We start from the raw sequence: 14,024 nt of genomic DNA, 5'->3' as shown, positions 1-14,024 counted from the left end.
ATTTCTTGCCACTCTATTCTGTTCTATTGGTCTATGTGCAAGTACTAGTACCATGCTGCTTTGGTTACTGTATTTCCTGTACAATCGTTTGAAGTAAGGTAGCATGATGTCTTCACCTTTGTTTTTCTTGCTTAGGGTTTCCTTGGCTATTCAGGCTCCCATTTGGTTCCATATGAATTTTAAAACAGTTTTTTTCCAGTTCTATGAAAAATGTCACTGGTAGTTTGATGGAAATAGCATTGAATCTGTAAATTGCTTTGGATACTGTAGCCATTCTAACAATATTACTTCTTTTTATCCATAAGCATGGAATGTTTTTAAATTTGTTTGTGTCATCTTTGCTTATTTTTGAGCAGTGTTTTGTAGTTCTCCCTCTGGAGATCTATCACCTCTCTTGTTCGTTGGCTGTGTTCCTAGGTATTTTCTTATTTTGTGGCAATTTTGAATGGAATTGTATTCCTGATTTGGGTCTTGGCTTGGTTGGTGGTGGTGTATAGGAATGCTAGTGATTTCTATATGTTGGTTTTGTATTCTGAGACTTTGCTGAAATTTTCTTTTCTTTCTTTTTTCCTTGAGGGATAATCTTGCTCTGATGCCCAGGCTAGAGTACAGTGGCATGATCTCAGCCCACTACAACTTCCGCCTCCTGGGTTCAAGCAATTCTTTTGTCTCAACTTCTTGAGTAACTGGGATTACAGGAGCATGCCACCATCCCCAGCTACGTTTTCTATTTTTAGTAGAAATGGGATTTGGTCATGTTGGGCGGGCTGGTCTCGAACCCTCGAACTTGGCCTACCAAAGTGCTGGGATTACAGCTGTAAGCCCCCATGCCCAATTCCTGAAGTTATTTTTATCAGTTTAAGGAACTTTTGGGCCAAGACCATGAGGTTTTCTAGGTATAGGATCATGTCATCTGTAAACAGAGATCTCTTGACTTCTTCTCTTTCTGTTTGGATGCCCTTTACTTCCTTCTCTTGCCTGATTGTTCTGGCCAAGGCTTCCAACACCGTGTTAAAAAGGTGAGGTGAGATAGAGCATCCTTGTCTTGTGCTAGTTTTCAAGGGGAAAAACTATGATTTCTCAGTATGATGAAAAATCAGTATGATGTTGGCTGTGGATTTGTCATAGATGACTCTTATTATTTTGAGGTGTGTTCCTTCAATACCTGGTTTATTGAGAGTTTTTAACATGAAGGGATGTTTAATTTTATTTATAGCCTTTTCTGTTTCTATTGAGATAATCATGTGATTTTTCGTCTGTTCTGTTTATGTGATAAATTACACTTGTTGATTTGCATATGTTGAACCAACTTTGCATCTCAGGAATAAAGCCTAATTGATCATGGTAGATTAACTTTTTAATGTCCTGCTGGATTTGGTTTTCAGGTATTTTGTTTGAGGATTCTTCCATCAATGTTCGTCAAGGATATTGGCCTAAAGTTTTCTTTCTTTGTTGTGTCTCTGTTGGTTTTGAAATCAGGATAATATTGGCCTCACAGAATGAGTTAGGAAGGAGTCCTTTCTCCACAATTTCTTGGAATAGTTTCAGTAGGAATGGTACCAGATCTTCTTTGTTTGGCCGTGAGTCTGTCTAGTCCTGGGTTTTTTTGGTTTATAGGCTATTGAAATTTGGTTTGTAGGCTATGAAAATTACTAATTCAATTTTGGAGGCTGTTATTGGCCTGTTCAGGAGTTCAATTTCTGCTTGGCTCAGTCTTGGGAGGGTGATGTGTCCAGGAATTTACCCATTTCTTCCATATTTTCTAGTTTGTGTTCATAAAGGTATTCATAATAGTCTCTAACCATTATTGTATATCTTTGGGCCAGTGGTAATATCCCTTTGATGTTTCTCATTGTGTTTATTTGGATCTTCTCTTTTTTCTTGTTTGTTAGTCTAGCTAGCAGTCTATTTTATTATATTTCTCAAAAAAAAAAAAAGAAAAAAACAACTCTTAGATTTGTTGATCTTTTAGTTTTTTTGGTGTGTCTCAGTCTCCTTCAGTGAAGCTCTGATTTATTTTTTGCCTTCTTCTAGCTTTGGTGTTGGTTTACTCTTGCTTCTCTAGTTCTTTTAGTTGTGAGGTTAGGTTATTATATTGATATCTTCCTAAATTTTTGATGTGAGTATTAGGTGCCATAAATTTCCCTCTTAACACTGTCTTAACTATGTCCCAGATTCTAGTGTGATGTAACTTTGTTCTCATTAGTTTCAAAGAATCTCTTGATTTCTGCCTTAATTGTATTATTTTTTCAGAAGTAATTCAGAAGCAGGTTATTCAATTTCCATGTATTTGTATAATGTTGAGTGAATGTCTTTGTCTTTATTTCTAACTTGATTGTGCTGTGGTCTGAGGTAGTGGTTGTTATGATATATTTTCTTTTGCATTTGCTGAGCATGGTTCTGTGTCTGATTATGTGGTTGATTTTAAAGTATGTACTATGTGACAATGATAAGAATGTATATTATGCTGTTTTGGGGAGACAATTTCCATAGATGTCTCTCAGGTCCATTCATTTCAGTGCTGAATTCAGGTCCTGTATATTTTTGTTAACTTTCTTCCTCAGTGACTTTTTAGACACTGTCAGTGGAGTGTTAAAGTCTCCTACTATCATTGTGTGGGAGTCTAAGCCTCTTTGAAGGTCTTTGAGAACTTGCTTTATGAATCTGGGCACTTCTGTGTTGGGTGCATATATAATAAGGATAGTAAGGTCTTCTTGAATTGAGCCCTTTACCATTATGTAATGCCCTTCTTTGTCTTTTTTGAGCTTCGTTGGTTTACAGCCTGTTTTGTCTAAAATTAAGATTGCAACCCATGCTTCTATTTTCCACTTGCTTTGTAGATTTTTCTCCATCCATTTATTTTGAGCCTGTGCATATGAGCCTTGCATGTGAGGATGGTCTCTTGAAGATAGTAAACCAATGGGTCTTGATTCTTTATCCAGCTTGCCATTCTGTGTCTTTTAATTGGAGTATTTAACCCATTTATAGTCAAGCTTGTATTGATATTTGTGGATTTGATCCTGTTATCATGATGTTAGCTGGTTATTATTCAGGCTTGTTTGTGTGGTTGCTTTATAGTGTCACTGGTCTATGTACTTAAGTATGTTTATGCGGTGGCTGCTAACAATCTTTTCCATATTTAGTGCTTCCTTCAGGAGCTCTTGTAAGGCAGGTTTGGTGGTAATGAATTCCCTCAACATTTGCTGGTCTGAAAATGATTTTATTTCTCCTTCACTTATGAAGCTTAGTTTGGTCATATATAAAATTCTGGGTTCAATTTTTTTTTTTTCCCAGAATGTTGAATATTGGCCCCTAAAGAGATCGCTATTAATCTGATAGGCTTCCCTTTGTAGGTAATTTGACTATTCTCTCTAGGTACCTGTAACATTTTTTTCTTTCATTTTGACCTTGGAGATCTAATGTGATGATTATGTATTTGGGGAAGATAGAAAGCCAAGTCAACGCTAAAAATAAAAGCATTCAAATACTTTCATTTGAATATAGGAAACTAAAAATTGCTCGTCATTACAGATACATCTAAAATAAGTCAGAAGATGAAAACTAGTATTTATCAACCTCTATTATGTTATTACTTGCTTTTCTCAGCAAGCTTATTTTGTTAGGCATGTTGCGATCTGTACATAATTAACTGTAGCTGTGGTATTTTACTTAACTGTATAGCCAGAGTGTCATTAGTGATAATCATGTAGTAAGTGTCCAATTTGATAAATAAAATGTATACACTTGATAATATTTGATTATTAAAGTTAAAGATGAAACTTAAGATTCAGAAATATTAGTATATTTTTCCCAGTTTTCATAGGATAGCTACAAGTCAGAGTTCATGTAAATAATACAGCTCTTTGAGTCTAAAAGGTGAAACTAAACTTAAAAAGACATTGAAAACTTAGAACAACAAGTAGGGGAGATAAGGTGAAGCATTTAATCAGAAAATGAGATTAAATGAAGTACCTCAGTACCAAAAGAGGTTGAATGTAATTCTTTATTTAATAACAAAATTCGATGTTTTTCCTAAATTTTCAAAAATGTATCATTCACCAATCTCAAGGCATGGTACACCCTCTGTGAAATTGACTTGCAGTCACAAATTATAAAATTAATTACATTTTAATTATAACAGTCAAAATATTTTAACTAATATTCTAGTCTAGGTCATGTGGCTATTGCCAATTAGAGTGATACATTAGGAGAAAAATGTGTATTGATATTAAAAACAAGTGGAGTATGGAGAATCAAGGATTTCATATTTAGTGAGAATAGGGTAGGAGAAAAATTATAAGCCTCAGTGTCATTCAGGAATTATACCTGATTAGATGCTATGGAAGATCTTCCACAACATATCAACTAAATAGGGAGAACACAATTTTTGAGGTAGTGCATATCTCAAAATCATTAGATTTCTGTAAGTATCCTCTTCCCGTAAAAAATTAAAAAACATATATACTATTTTAAATGAAAATCTGTATGTAATATACATTCATTCCTATATTATATAATTTACATACTACATATATGCATTATTTATATACAGTATATATAGTATATATACTTTTAAAATATATAAATATTAAAGCAATATGTTTTTATGTATAGAACTTCAAGATAAAAATCAGTTTGTATGCATTTAATAATATATCTTCAAACTATATGAAAGCAAAGCAAAGCTTCTCAGAAATAAAAGTAGACAAATAAGCAAATATAGTCGCAGATATTAGCACTCAGACAGTGTTCAACAAACTTGCACATTCTCTTTCTCTTGAAAACACACTTTTTGCTCTTCCTTCTCTTTTTCCTTAGCGCACTAGCAGCTCCCTTTCAACCTCTTTTACTGGATTCACCAACTCCAGATAAACTCTAAATGTTGACATACTCTAGATTTCTTGGATAATTTTCTTTATATCTGTAATCACTCTCTTGGTATTTTCATTTAGTCTGAAGGCCTTAACTGTCACCTATATATTGATGTTTCCCAAATTTATGTTTTCCCCCTTACCTCTTTCCTGAACTCCAGATTCATAGAAACAATCTTGTATTTGATATTCCAATTGTATGCTTAAATAAAAACCCAGATATCATATATTAAAAGTGATGTTGATTTTTATGACACCTCCTCCCAAGAAATAAAAATCATGATTTGTCAAATATTCTCTATTTTGACAAATGCCCCATATTTCAAACAGTTGCTCAGGCCTAGAATCTTATTTTTATTGGCTATTTTACTAACCAAATCACATAGATATTCTCTCTTAAATGCTTATAGACTCCAACTTTAAAATATTTTAAATACAACAAGTTTTCACAAATTTCACTATTGCCCTCTACTCAGGCTTTATCCTTCTTGCTAATTAATGACTTCAAAATCCTCCAGAATGGTTTCCCTGCTTCTTATCTTTTCACTCTACAAACTTTTTCCACACTTTACTTATAGTGCTAATGAAAATTATTTAGAAAAATAAATAAATTTAGACATAGCCCTTACAACTTCTACGAAATTTAACTCAGAATGCATCATAGGCCTAAATGTAAAATGCAAAACAATAAAGCTCTTAGAAGATAACAAAAGAGAAGACGTAGATGACCTTGAGCTTGGCAATGACTTTTTAGACATGTTACCAAAAGCACAATCCATGAAAGAAAATTGATAGTCAGATTTTATTAAAATTATAGAATTTTGCTGTGAAAACTACTCTTCAGAGAATTAAAAGATTAGCCACATCCTAGGAGTCTGGGAGATTTTCAAAATGCATATTTGATACATTGCTTGTATGCAAAATATACAAAGAATTTTAAAAACTTAACAATAAGAAAACAAATGACTCATTTAAGAAACAGGGAAAATATCTGAACAGACACCTGACCTAAGAAGATATACAGATAAATGTAGGAAAAGATGTTCAACATCATATGTCATTAGAGGATCACAAATTAAAACAAGATGAGATACTACAATGGTTAAAGTCCTCTGACAACAACAAGGGCTAGTGAGAAAATGGAGCAACAAGAACTCTCATTCACTGCTGATGGAAATGCAAAATAATATAGCCACTTTGGAAGATAACTTGACAAGCTATTAAAAAACAAAACATAACTCATTATATGATCTAGCGATTGGACTCATTGGCATTTATCCAAATGAGTTGTAAACTTGTATATACATAAAATACATTTATGAATATAGCAGCTGTATTCATAGTTACCAAAACTTGGAGGCAGCCATGAGGCCTTCTAACAGGTGCTTGGATAAACTGTAGACTCATACGATCGAATATTACTCAGTGATAAACAAACTATTCAGCAACAAAAAGACAGAGGAATCTTAAGTACAGATTGATAAATAAAAGAAATCAATCTGAAAAAAGCTACTTGTGACATAATTCCAATTATATATTATTCTGAATAAGGCATAACTATGAATCAGTAGTTGAGAGCAGTGAATAGGTAGGGAACAGGAGATTTTTAGGTCAGTGAAAACTATAGTGTCTGAATGATACTATAATGGTGAATACATTTATCAAAACTCATAAAATATATAATACAAAGAGTGAACCCTAATATAAACTTTGGACTTAATAATTATGTATCAATATTGACTCATCAAAGTTACCACAGGAGCACAAGATATTAATAGGAAAATCTGTGGGGATGGGGTAGGGTGACGTTCATATAGGAACTGTACTTTCCACTTCCTTTCTTTATAATTCTGTAGTACTCTAAATAATAAAGTCTATTAATGTTTTAGATAGCTATTGAAATCATATACTTACTTGGTTAAATATATCCAGTATGTTGTCAGACTTAGAATAAGTTATTGCCAGAATTCAAAAGAGACTACATAACTCATCTCCCGACTGTCTTTCTTTCTTCTATCATTTTCTACCTCTTCTTGAACAGCACTGATCTTCTTGCATTTCTTATACAAATGAAGCATTTTTCTCTTTGTGGCCTTTGCTTCTGCTACCCCTTCTACCTGGAATACTCTGGCCTTTTTATTTGCATGGCTTTCTTCTTTACATCATTTATGCTGCTGCCAGATGTCATCTCATTAGAGAGAATTTCTTTGATTTAAAAGAGCAACCAGTATCACTCTATGCTCCATCTGCTTCATGCCTCTTTTTAAATACTTATATGTATATTATATTTCATATTGATATGTGATTATTATCTGTTTTCATGAGTATTTAAGTTTCATGAAAGAAACTTTTTTTGTTTCTTTTTTGTTTTGTAGAATGCTGTATCCCAACTTCATAGAGTAATTACTGTCATTTAGTAGACTTTCCCTAAATAGTTATAGAATGAGCAATTGTGGGACTTACAGGGAGCCATTTTTAAATATTTTGAAAACTTCTGTAGATATACAAAAGTCAGAAGTAAAAAAATTCCTATTTACCCATGACCAGATTTGAAGAATTGTCAACATTTTGAAGAGACTCATCAAATATAGTACATATATTATTTTAATGGTAGTTCATTTTATCAAAATCTTTTAATATGAGTAAATGGTCTGTACAGCTGAAAAAATGTCATTTTTTTGCACACACTACCTTATTAAAACACATTTAATCAAAATAACTTGAGTCATTATAAAACACTACGTGTGAGTATATTAAACAATTGTTACATACTTCCATGTCAACAACAAATAATACAGCAGATTAAACACACAGTTTAGACATATTTCTTCTGACTTTCTGCCCTTTGTTTTATATATTTATTTATTCTCCACCTCAGGGAAGTACTTTTATCTTTATCCTTTTCAATTTCCCATATCTCTGTGACTTTGTCTTCAAAGGCCTCCTGGAACCTGCATCATTGGGACTATTTCTGCCTAAACAGTTTGACTTTTTGTTCCCAGCCTTTTCAGTTTATCTTATCAACTAAGCATATGCCTCACTGAAGAACTTTCAAAATTGGTCTAGAGGTTCTATCAATTTTCTATACTCATAACATTTCATGTTTTAAAGAATTCACTCAGCTTTAAAATGCATGGCACAGAAAGAATATATAAACTATCATTTTCCACCTATGTGGTTATGAAAGTGTTTCAAGAATTAACTTGCCTACAACAGTGCCTTGTATTTGTTTACAAAGTTATGTTTAATGACTATATATTTTTGTCAGACATTCCATCTTTATAATGCTAAGACTGAGAGTTATCACTTATAGTCATTCACTTTAGCCAACAAATGTGTATTGAATTTCTATTTTGTGTTAGGCATTGTTCTGACACAATAGATATATAATGATGACACATCAGAGAAATAATGGTGAACGTGAAAAGTGAAGTTCTAGCCTCATACCATCTTACATTTCAGTGTACTACTACTAAGCAATTTGACCAGTTAAAATAATTAACCTCATCAGCCTGCCCTCTCACCTAACAGATTAGCCACATACTTCTTAGGATATTTTATTTGGCCATTTAAATGAGAAGGAAGGAAAGGCAAAATAAGAAAAACTTGCTCTCTTCACGTATCAAAGTAGCTGTTATGTATTGCATACAGTAAAGGAATAGAATTAGAAAATCCACACCAGACCATTTTCTTCAGTCTAAACCAAACCAATTAGACTGGAATTCAGGACCTTAGGTTTGAGTTTAAAACAAGCACAGAAATGCCATAGAGGTTCTAGCCATCACAATAAAGCAAGGAAAAAAAAAACACATAGAGTAGAAAGGATAAAGAAAATATTTTAAGTGTTTGCATATGACAAGATGTTGTTAATAAACCTAAAGAATACATATAAAATTACTAGAACCAATATTTCTATTTAAAGAGGTCATAAATTATAAAGTATACAAATTGTTCACATTTCTATAGTTTTTGAATAAAACATTAAAAATTAAATTTTTAATTCCCCAAACATAGCCTAATCATAGAAACTTCATCAATCATATGAAAGACATACAAATAAAACTATAAAATATTGCCAAGAGAAATAATTTTTCAATCCTTAAATAAATGGAGAGAGACATCATGTTCATGAATTGGAAAAATAAATTGTTAACTCTCTCAAAGCTTACATATAGAGCCAATGCAATGTGAAGCATACTTTCAAGTGTGTATTTGAGGAAGAGAGAATTAGAAATTGACAATCTTGTTTTAAAATTTATATGAAAACACAAAGTTCATAAACTACCTAAACAATTCTTAAAAGAACAAATTTGGAAAACATTTACCACTTGATTTCTACTCATCACAAAAGAATAGTAATAAAGACAAAGGTATCAGTGTAAAGATACATGCATCAATAAAATAAGATAGAACATCTAGAAATGCTCTGTGTATGTAGTCAGTTGTTTTTGGCAAAGATGCCATGGCAGTTCAATGATAAAGAATGGTCTTTTCAATAAATGCTGGAACAATAAGTATCTATATGCAAAAATTAAAACCTCACTCTTAGATAATTTCTTAGATATGACACATGGAGTATGAATCATTATATAAAATATGATGAATTTAACTTCATCAAAATAAGAAACCTGGGTTCCTTAAAAGACACTGTTAGAAAATTAAAATACAAGCCATATAATAGACATGGACACATTCACCTTAATATGTCAAAGGAAATGTGTCTTAATATACACTTTTCACAAATCAACAGAGAAAAGATTTGAACAGATATTTTAAACACTACACGAACAAAATATGAAAGGCCAATAAGTGCATTAAAATAACCTCAAGAATGTTGTTAGTAAAAGAAATGTAAATTAAAATCATGATGTGGTATCATTAGACACTCATCACATTATCTAAAATTTTTTTAAAAGATAAGCCTTATGAGTTGTTGATGAGAATGAGAATATATTCCAACTGGAATACTCATGCTTAACTGGTGGAAATGCAAAATAGTACAACTACTTTGTGATTGTGTATTGGTTTCTCATATATTTAACAAACAGATTCTTATGATATGATCTCTATGTATTTACACAAGGAAGATAAAAATATATACCCACATAAAGACTTTACAAAAATGTTCACAGCAGTTGTATTTATAATAAATTAAAACTAGAAGCCAGGTGTGGTGGCACACACCTGTAGTCCCAGCTATTAGGGAGGCTGACGCAGGAGCATTGCTTGAGTCCAGGAGTTCCAGGCTGCAGTGAGGAGTGATCCTATGATTGTACCTCTGCTGTCCTGCCGGGATGACAGAAGGGAACTCTACCTCTAAATAAAAATAAAAATAAATGAGAAGAAAACAAATTCTCTATCAATAGGAAAATGGACAAGGAAATTCTGTTGTGCTACTACTCAGCAATAAAAACAACAAACTACTGATCCATATGACAACTGGGATGAATCAAAAAAGCTTGTTCTGAGCAAATGTGCCAGTCTTAAAAGAATGCATAATGTATGCACGTATAAACTCAAAGGCACTATAAGCTATATAATTATACGTTAATAGACATTATAGGTTAATCTTAGTTTTTTTTTTTTTTTTTTTTTTGTTTTTTTGTTTTTTTTTTTTTTTTTTTTGAGACGGGGTCTCGCTCTGTCACCCAGGCTGGAGTGCAGTGGCCGGATCTCAGCTCACTGCAAGCTCCGCCTCCCGGGTTTACAGGCTTGAGCCACCGCGCCCGGCCTAATCTTAGTTTTACAATGTTAATCACATCTGTATTTTCTTATATTCATATTTATGTATCTCCAGTGACAATTTCATATGTTCTTACAAGGTTAGTTTTCCCAAATAAGATTATGATTTTCAAATTATATTCTGATAAATAATCAAACATGACCTATTTTTAACTCTAGTGTCAACATTAAATTAAGCATTCTAGTTAAGAATGATGACCTTTTTTCATCCTGCATACAATTATCATTTGGACAACATGGCTCTTCTGTGTCCATAGTTGAGCTAAATCAAGCCCTGACAATGAGTCCCTTCTTTAGCAAAATTTGGAAATGAAATTCCAATCTTAGTCTAGCTGCTTTAGGTAACATTGTATTTCCTGGCTCCATTTTCTTTTTAATATCTAGAAACGTATCTATCTCTGTCTTCATTTTTTTGTCAAATATTCCCAGTGGATTTCTGTTACTTGTAACTAAACAGTCTCAATCATTACAGCTAAAGTCAATGATAGTAACCAGGCTACTCAAGGAACAATATGCCAGAAACATTCAGGTGGTTGTGTTATGGCCTAAATGAATAAAAACCAGTATACCCAGCATGAAGGCCAAATTCATGTACACAGAGTGATATTGGCAATACAAGAAAATGTCATTTACATAGTTTTTGATATAACATGATTATTAAAATTATTTTTTATAAGCTCATAAATTAATACATTTTTAATCAGCATGAAATACATACCTTTATCTCATTAATATTTTGGTTTATTCATTTACCTTTTTATATGCTTTAAGGTAAATTTGTCCTCATGACTTAATTGCTTCTGGGTATAATGAGAAACCATTGTGCATGAGTAAGTTTGGGAATTAATCCCTGACAATGTTTACAATAAACTTTGTGAGACCTTATATTAGCCTTCTGATGCCATTCCTCTCCAAAAATATTTGTTTCATTCCAACTTGAATAGCAAGGTCTTAGTAAAATCCCTATGGTTTGTGATATGTAGTTGGAGTGTATGTGTCTCTGATCTTATTTGTTTTTCATATGCACTAATGTATAACATAAGCATTACTATATAGTGTAAGGAGTTATGGCAGAAATAAGTTGAGTTTGGTTCAAATTCCCACACTGGGACTATTAGCAAATGAGAAATATAAATCATCAAAGCAATTTTATAAAATTGTCAAGCTATTAATGTAAATCACACCTTGTTCCCAAAATAAATTAAGACAGCTTAAAAACATGAAATAATATATAGAAAGATAGCATAAATTAAAAATAGGTGAGAAAGGAAAAAAGTGAGATTGAACATAGCCAAATACAACATATATAAATATTCATATTATGAAGTACTTTATACTGTTTATTAGAGGAATCTACAATTTGGACTCTGACTTTCAACTGTCAGCTGAAAAGGAAATCTTGATTTGATACACAACTCACAGTGGCTTTGCAAAAAATCTCAAACCACATTTCCAAGGGCAGACAAAATTATTGCCAAATTCCGACACTTTAAAGCAATTTATTAAATAAATGCCACAACAAAGAACACTGAGGCTGGGCTCAGTGGCTCACGAATGTAATTCCAGCACTTTGGGAGGCCAAGGCGGGCGAATCACAAGGTTAAGAGATCAAGACCATCCTGGCCAACATGGTGAAACTGCATCTCTACTAAAAATACAAAAATTAGCCAGGCGTGGTGCCATGTGCCTGTAGTCCCAGCTACTCGGGAGGCTGAGGCAGGAGAATCTCTTGAACCCAGGAGGCGGAGGTTGCAGTGAGCCGAGATTGTGCCACTGCACTCCAGCGTGGTGCCTAGCAACAGAGCAAAACTTGGTCTCAAAAAAAAAAAAAAAAAAAAAAAAAAAAAAAAAAAAAGAAAACACTTAACAGAGTGTAATGGACATTATCCTTACAAAAACCATCTTAATGTCCATTAGGAGGCTGTTTCTTAAGGTTTTCCTCAATGTCTTTTCACCAAAGAACAATGCACTCCTAGCAAGTATATCCTAAGGGGCCGAGGTGGAATACATGACCCTCAATCTATGTTCTGTATTGAAAGACATATTAAAGATGAAATATATAAAAATAAATATAAAGATGACTTACTCAAAAGATATTAGGTAGTTCTGATGCTGAAAATGTGGTCCCTGATCAGTAAGAACTCAGCATTCATGTGGTCTGCTATGCTCACAAAAGCTTATGATGCTTCCTTAACTATGAATGTGGGGTACACACTACATTCTCCATAGAAACTTTATGGAGCAATCAACAGAGGAATTTGCCTAAAGTAGCTATTTCAAAACAAATAAAGGAACTTAATATTCACTAGTACCAAGCCTATAACTTGTGAAGACCTAGAAATCACTTAATTTGGAAGAAATATGTTCTACAATGGCGGAGAAGTGAGAAGTGGAGGGGAGAACCCAGTGAAGCTTCTGGTACTATGTATGGGAAGCCTATGCCTTCTAGCACAAGCTCCTGAACTTGGGGACTAAGAAAGGGAAGCATATACTTTCCAGATTATTTCCAATAATATTTGAAAAACTAGCAAGGGAAGCAAACTTGTAGAGTAATAATAAAATTTTTGACTGTGATAAAATAACCAAAATCTTATAACTAAGTAGAAATAACAGTTCTGTCCTAGCAAAATTATTTCTTAAGATTTCCATTCTTAAAAAAAAGGTATAAATACTTAGGACTCAGTACTCATGAGGTTGCAAATTTGTGATATTAGATACCTCTGGGTCTAGGGACTCAGAAGAAAAATCTCTTTCAAACATGATATAGGGACAGAACATAATTTTGTAGATTCAATTTTAAGTAATTGTAGGAAACTAGTGACAGTAATATGACTCTACAAAGTCAGATGATAACATTTCTAAGAATAAAATAATATTTTCTAGACTTCAACGCAAGTAATAGTTTAGACATGATTTAAATATATAGACTAGGTCATTTATTCAAGAGTTAGGGTTAGATTCTACGGTTTTTAACTCCTAGTCCACTATTTCTCTATTAAAATTTTCTGTAAAATCTATTTGTTTATTCACTCCTTCATTCATATTTGGTTAATGGGTTGTTTTCTCAAGTCACACTTATTGAGTACTTTCTATTTTCTTCCAGAAACTGTGCTGGGAACTTAATTGATGACTTACTGGAAGTGCCAAATAATTAAACAGGCAAGAACAATATGAATAGCTACAATAAGCACAGGATTATAGGAGCACTTACAGGAGACATCTGGATCATGATATTTTTACTCTGATATGATAAATTAGAACTGCATGTGATAGGTAAGGAACATCTGTGTATTAGAGGATAAGGGGTAGGCAGAGAAAAGCTGTGAAGCTTAGGACATTGTAGGCAAAGAAATACATTGCAATTTTGGAACATAAAAAGTTAGGTATAGCTGGGATAGAGAGGACTTAAGA

This window comes from Macaca thibetana, chromosome 1 (genome assembly GCF_024542745.1).
Source record: "Macaca thibetana thibetana isolate TM-01 chromosome 1, ASM2454274v1, whole genome shotgun sequence".
NCBI lineage: Eukaryota > Metazoa > Chordata > Mammalia > Primates > Cercopithecidae > Macaca > Macaca thibetana.
Note: the sequence above shows the minus strand (reverse complement) of the source record.